Here is a 7,903-nt window from a genome sequence, read left to right on the forward strand (position 1 = left end):
CACACACACACAACACAAAAGTTAGTTCAATGGAGAGGTTTTTTCATACATTTTTTCTTTAGTTTTAATTTCAATCGAATTGTAATTTAAGCTTAAAGATTTGTTTTAAAAACACACAAACACACACACAAAAACAAAAACAAAGACACACAAACACACACACTCACACACTTACACCTACACACACTTACACCTACACACACATGCATATGCAAAAGGAAAAATCGAAGAAAATTTAGCATTTAATTCACTTACAACTTAAGGACATTTTTTTTCCGCGGGTTAAATATTTTAAGCTAACGAAAAACAAAACGTAGAAAAACGAAACTAAAAGCTAAAAACAAAAAACAAAAAACAAATAAAGGTGGAAAAGAAATGTAAACACGAAAATTAGTTGATAATATTTAAGTGCGGATCCATATACAGCCGATCCCGATATATATATACATATATATATATATATATATATTATACATAATTATATGCTAAAGTTTAAGCAAACTGGTTAATTCTTTTTTTTTTTTAATTATAAAAACCGAAAGAAAAACTAAAATAATTGTAAAAAGTTCACAAAAATATGATCAGATGAATAATATATATATATAAAGAAAAAAAAGAGAGAGATGATCATTCTGTTATTTATTTGCAAGCTTCCACAGCTCCATTGGATTGATTGGCTCATCAGTGGAGTCATTTCCGAAAGAATCCAGCTTTAGAGCATAAACTAAAAGCAAAAACAAACAAATACACAAAGTCCAAGTTGAGCTCTAAGAACTGTCAGAAGTACGGCCATTCCGGCAGGGTATAGACTCTTAAATGACTCTTCCTTATAGCAGTAGTCCCTGATGGATCAAGTACACCTTCAGCGGTCTGAGGGGTCGAGTTCCATTGGTTGCTCTCTGGAGCAAAGACTTGAAAATGTGTAAAATGTTTCAGAGTTTTATTGAATGGAATTTGCCATAATCCTCGCCTGTTTGCCACCCGGATACACACCTGATTGGATGGATGGGTATAAATTACTCAAGTTTGATGTGCGGTGTGTGGTGTGTGGCGGTTTGGTCGGCTTGGGCTTAAAAGATCCTTGGAATTCGGCTCAGTAAATAACCCGATCGTCAGCAGCTACCAAAATATACCCCAAAAGCAACCTTCTGTGGCAGCGTCGTCGTCTCTGTCCCCTGCAGCTCGTACACCTTCTTGTTTGTGTATTTATTGGCATTCGTTGGGGCACGCGTCCGCGGCTGCCGCTGTGGCTTGCGGCTTTGTCGAGTGAGTCGAGTCGAGTCGAGTCCCTCTGATCCCAAAAGCCCTTCGACTTCAACCGTCTGTGCCATGACAACAATTGTTGAGGCGACTGACTCCCCGACAACGAAACGAAACGAATCGAGGCAGGGCAGGGCAGGGCAGGGCAGTGTCGAGTCAGCCATCAGCATCATAAACCATTAATTCAGCTCATAAAAACATGCCACGCCCCAGCACAAAAGTGGCTGCTTATTCCACTGCGAGTTATTCCGCTCAAATACAAATACAAATACAATGGAGGAAAGGATATCCATCCTTAACTTTAGAGGAGGTTAATCCCCACTACCGACTACCCGCCCTTTCGATTATTATTATTATACCCGGTACTCGAAGAGTAAATAGGGTATATTGTATTTGTGCACATAACGGTTGTATGTAACGCACAGAAGGAAACGTCTCCGACCCCATAAAGTATATATATTCTTGATCAGCATCAATAGCCGAGTCGATTGAGCCATGTCTGTCTGTCCGTCTGTCCGTCTGTCCGTCTGTCCGTCTGTCCGTCTGTCCGTCTGTCCGTCCGTCTTGTTGAGCGCCTGGATCTCAGAGACCATAAAAGCTAGAGCCACCAAATTTTGCATCCAGACTTCTGTATGCTCACACTGTTACAAGTGTATTTCAAAAATGAGCCACGCCCTCTTCCGCCCCCGCAAAAGGGCGAAAACCTCCCAAATCTACAATTTTAAAGATAAAAGAAAACTAAAAACGCCATTCCGTAGGGAATGACCATATCTATCTGATCACCAAATTGGGATCCGATTGGATCATTATTATGGCCACAATGAAGAAATTAAGTTGCAGTGGCTAAACCCACCCTGTCCAGCAGCTTTTGTTGCTTTTACACATTCTCTCATTCACACTCTGCTTCGCGCAGTGGCAGAGGCCTCTTCCCCTGACACGTCTCTGACTCATCTTCTGCCGCGACTCTGCCGCTGCCTCTGCCCTGACTCTGCAGTGTGTGTCTCTAGGGGAGGGTGGCGAGCTAAAGGAGCGTGTTGGCGTGAGTAGTGTTGTTGATGTAGATGACAGATGAAGAGAAAATGTAAAATTTGACAAATAACCGCTAAGTTGCAGATGTAGTACTGAGTACCGGGTATAAGAGTTGTGACGCGGCTTAAGACGCGTCTCACAACGTTCCTCCTCGTTTTCTATTAATTATGTTAATGAAAATGCTGGGAAATTCATTTGCCATTTGCCATTTGCGGCTAATTGTCGCACCAGGAGGCACGTGCCGCTCGTGCCATTGAATCAGATTGAGCATCTCTGAGAATCCTCTCTATCTGGCAGATACATCGATTGCGATTTGCGATTTCTATTCCCAAAGTTCTCAAATGCTGTGCCCTCCATTGTTATCTAGACAGACAGAGAACAAACAAGAGAGAGAGAGAGAGACACGCGACTCGCAGTTCCAGTTCCCCAGTTCCCTGCCAATCCATCTCCATCTCCATCATCATCATCATCGTCAGTCGTCGTGGTCGTCGCCATCAATGGGCGCGTGTTGCTTATAGAATTACCAACTAATTCGGTATTTATGAGGCTTCGTCGAGTGCAGTTTGCGGGTCTAGGAATCGCTAGGGTTCGTTCTGTTCTTTGCTGTCTTGGGGGGGCTGTCGCCTTCGCCGTCGCCGTCGCCGTCGCCCGAAGAAGCCAGCAAATTGAGATGCTCCCCCTGCGCAAAATTGTTTTTAATCTTTACGTTGCGCCTTTTAGCATCGCGTAACCCCACACCCCACACCCCACACCAACCCAACCCACAAACCCTACACACCCCCCCACAAGCACACAGACACTGAAAAGAGATGGCAATGAAATGAGAAGGTCCTCAAGGACCAGTCAAAGTTACCCAATTTCAGTTCCTCAAAACACACACACGACCTGTGCCTCATTATTTTGTCGAAGGCCGCTCCCTTTTTTTTGTTGGGGGTTGATAGGACATTGGAAGGACAGACAGACAGACAGACAGAAAAGCCTCCCCACCGCCAGCCGCTTGCCGCTGGCTGCCGCCTGATTTGGCCGCATTTCCACGATAAGGTTCCAATGTAGATTTGCCGCCACAGATAGAGCACAGAGATTTGTCCGCAAACGAAAATGCCAATTAATTTTCGGGTTCTGCCGGGGCACAGGCAGCTCATCAAGCTCTGACAATCATTTGGGAAAGTATCTGCAGGGCTTTAAAGGCGCTCGTTGGAACAGAGAAAAACTCATCAAGATATTGCTCCACTATGACTATTTGGTAAGACCTTCCGGAAGATATAACATCAGTGTCCGAAATGTGAGTTTTATTAGCCACAGATTCTTTAGTTTACTGACTATTGAAATTGAAACTTTCTGTGTGCATTTCGTAGGAAATTCCGTGTGATCGTATTTATCCAAATAAAAGTAATGAGAACTGCGGCGTAGTTTGGTTTCCAGACAAATTCGGTAAAATGCATGGAAGCTTGGGTAGATCTTTCTCACGATTGGTACAAATATTCACAAGAAAACGTTTATGAATGTGCAAAAATATGCATGCACCCCCAATCCCCGGTTGTTGCATCTTTCGCACCCAATCAGCCGCTTCTTGAGGGTAACAATTTCCCACTTTCTTTTTTTTTTTTGTTTTTGTTTTTGTGACTCTAGTTTAGAGAGTATTTTCATGGTTAGAGCATTGGCAGTTCGTTTTAGGTGCACTTAAAACACATTCCCATCGAAGAGATGGATGTTGTTGCTCGGCGGTTGGCTGGCGTTCGTCGATGTGACTGGCGGCACGTGACCTGCTGCTGCTCCTGCTCCTGCTTCTGCTGCTGCGATGCCAATCATCATTCGATGATGTGGTCCTGCTTCTTGACTATGTTTTCATCTTTCACGCTGAGCGCGCGGCGAGCTGCCTTTTTGGCATTTTATTTATCAACTTAATTTGTAAGAGAGCCACCCCTTCGTGCCGGGGCACAGGCACAGGCACAGCCGGTGGCTTCTGCACTTTGCCGATAATGTGCGGCGTGTGTGTTTATTGTGATTTGTGGCACGCACTGGCCCCGGGATGCCATGCCCCACCATGCCCCCCACCAGCAGCCTCTCTCTGTGCGTCAGGTTGAATGCCTCTGGAATGGGCTTTGAAGTGGTCCGTTCGCTGAGAAAAAAAAACTTATGCTAAATAGGCAAAAAAATAAAGTTGCCGAGGGAGGCGGGGTGAGAGAGTGCGGCACGTGGAAAACTCTGGCCAAATCAAAGTAAACGAGATAAGAAAAGAGCTCTTAATTAATGGACGCCGGCCCCTCATTATTGTCCGCCGATCATGCTAATTTCAGCTGTTAACGGATCGTATCTTGGATCCCATCCACAATCGCGCAGCGCATCCGAAGCCTGACAAATCGTTCAGCGCCAGCGCCAGGCGAAGCTTCTGTTGCGGTGACGATCAATCAAAGAGTGCGAAAGTTTGCTGAAACCATCAGAGTGAAAGAGAAAGAGAAAGACTGCGAGAGCTTAATGAGCGATCCAAAGCTTTTTGCCTGCGAAACAAACGAGAAGAGAAAAGGCCCGACACCCAGCCACAGAACTTTCAAGCACACACGAACACACACACACACATATGCAGCCATACGCCTGCTGCAGTTGTTCAATTGCATCGGCTGGAAGAGAGAGAGAGAGAGAGAGAGAGAGAGCGAGTGAGAGAAGGGAGCGCAGGGGAGCGCAGGGGAGCGTGGCTTGTTTGCACAGGTGAGCGCCTTATCAGCTTATCTGCACTGTCTGTCTGTCTGTCTGTCTGTCTGTCTGTTTGCCTGTCGACGGCTGTGTTACTTCTACTAATTTGCCTTACAGCTCCAGCAATTTGGCTGCACCAAAAACAAAAGCGAAATGAATCACCGCTGCAAGCACAAGGAGGCCTCAGAGGCCTCAGAGGCCGGCACTAGCAATAGTCCGTGTAAGTGCATTAGAATGCATATCTAATCCTGTAGCATCCTTGCACCAGCTGGCTCTTCCTTGCGAGCCGAACAAAGGGAACTTTCAGAATGCAGCTCCAAGCTCACATTCAGTGCTCAGAGATCGCAACTGACTTTACCTTTGAATCACGCAAAATGAAACAACAACAACAACCAAACAATACCCCCCTACCCCCTACCCAACATCATCAGCAGCGTCTCTGGGAGATTGAAGATGGTAGATGGCAAGACGGGAGATGAGACTAACAAAAGGTTAAGCTTAATTTGATTAATTAGTATAAAAAATGTTTTCGAAAAGTTCCCCACTACAGCCCAGAGCCAAGAGCCAACAACAAATACATAAGTAAACGATGATTCCAACCAAAAATTGTGTATGTATACATGGTATGTATGTATGAATGTACATATGTATGTACATATGTATATTCGTATCTCTTTGCCCCTTTTGTTTTGCTGCGGAATGTGCTACTTGTATTGAAAAATGGTCCCCCCAACAAAAGATGAGACTCGAAAATCGACAAAATATTATTCGGATGGGCATTTACGATAATAATACTCAGATATGAATGTATGGATGTACATATACGGCTGGATGGAATGGACAGTGGACAGTGGTCAGTGGATGGATGGATGGATATACGCATTGCTTTAGCATATATAAAGCGTGTGATTCAAGTTGAATTATTTATGCGGTTTTGTTTTTCTGCTATTTTTACAGCGTTGCGATGCGACGCAACGCATTGATTATTGCTTTTTAAATACAATATTTAAATGAATGGCAATAAATAATGCAGTTTGTGTCGCTCTGCCGTTGCTCTGTTGTGCTTCTCTGCCTCTTTTGTCAGGGCTGACGATCTGATCCGACATTGTCATTGCATAAATTTCGGCTTTTTACAGCCCGACAACCAAAGCAAAGCAACAAAGCGTTCCGTTCGTTAAGGGAAGTCCAAATAAATAAATATCCCATACCCATACCCTCGCCCATACCGATGTGTTTCTTTTTTCAAAGGTCCCACACCAACCGTGGCCCCAGGGTCCCTACAGCAGTTGATGGATGCGAACTCAATGGAACCCCACCTGAGAGCTGTTACATCAAGGATTAACTTATACGAACTAACCCCCGAGGATCACGGCTCACTTGAATTCATCAATTTTAATGCATTTAAAACTATATGTACACCATTCCAGCTATTTTTGGGTACTTTTAGGAGCCTTGCCAACAATGATTACTTTTGTAGAAACTCCCATGAAAATTATCCCACCAAAAAACACTTTCCACTCACTGTAGGTACTATATTTGCTGTGATGCCATATGTGGTATAATTAAACAGAATTGGTCATGTTTATCAATCAAAGCCTATCCCCTCGGGTGATCCCTCTCTTGACGTAAATATTCTCTCCAAAAGCACCACATCTTGGCATGTACGAGTTTCCACGTTAAAGTCATCTTCCCAATAGGAACACGAAGCCAATACCGCAAATATTTCCACAAATTGCACTGTTTTTCCCTCGAAAACTTCAATTTCAATCTTTAGTCTAGCACAGAGTGTTCCCGCAACTGTTCCCCCCACAAGTGTTCCCATTTGTTGCTGTCCAAATGGCTTCCACATGCCATCCACATGGAGTCCAGTTGCGGCTGCGAGACCATTCATCGCGCATATTGCCATCTCGTTTTGTGGAGGGGGCGTCAACCAAGGGCGCAACGACAACGGCGCTGCTCTGCGCCTCTGCCGGTGCTCTGCCGCCACGCTCTGAAATTGTCGCCATTGCAGTTTTGGTGTGCGAGTGAGACGAGCATATGGCTTCCACATAGAGGGAGCTGTGCATCTGTGTGCGCGCGCGTGTTTGTTTGCGTTTTGCCGTTGCTTACATTAACGTTTCGCTCTCCTGCGCTCGCGCTCGCGCTCTCTTGCTCTTCCTCTCTCCCTGTGCTGCGGAAGGAACCGAGAAGCCAGCCACCATCCGACGCAACATTTTTCGCCTCTCTCACTACAAAGTCAGAATTCTCTTGGCTGATGTGCCGTTATATGGGGCTCGAGGGTGGGGGTTGTTGGCTGGGGCCGATACGCCATGGGGCTGATTCTTTCCTCTTTTTTTTTCCTTTAGTCTCCCAATTTTTTCCCTCCTTTCGCTTATTTCCAAGTATTTTTCTTTCGGTTTCGTTATTTTGTTGTTCCCTTCTTCATTTTCGGGGCGAACGAATTTTTTCCTTTCAATTTTCCCCACACCCCCAAAACAAAAATCAATCCCCTCCACCACCGCAGGCCCCCCTCGCTTATATGGCTGATATATAAGCTCCCATCCCCCCAAACACACACACACACACACACACAGACGCACAACCTCCTCTCCAACTCCTCCTACACTGTGTGCTGGCGCTTTTCTGGTAGCCCAAAATGTCGTTCTTTATGTACAGCCACCAGCGGCAGCTCGAAGGGGTGGCTCTGTAGGGGTAGCAGGCCAAAAAGAGATAACGAACTAACTAACTAACTAACGGTGAAATCAAAATCATGCAGGCAAAAATGTTGCCTCCGATTAGGGGCGACAGGAGAGGGTTGTTTATGCCGAAAGAGCCGAAAGAGGCGAAAGAGCTGGTTATGTATTAGGGCTGATATGTACAACAAGAGTAGGGATAGCCGTAAGGGAGTCAGAGAGATAGAGAGAGTGAGAGGCAGTGGGCCTCG

Source organism: Drosophila subobscura, chromosome A (assembly GCF_008121235.1).
Source record: "Drosophila subobscura isolate 14011-0131.10 chromosome A, UCBerk_Dsub_1.0, whole genome shotgun sequence".
In the NCBI taxonomy this organism is placed as follows: domain Eukaryota; kingdom Metazoa; phylum Arthropoda; class Insecta; order Diptera; family Drosophilidae; genus Drosophila; species Drosophila subobscura.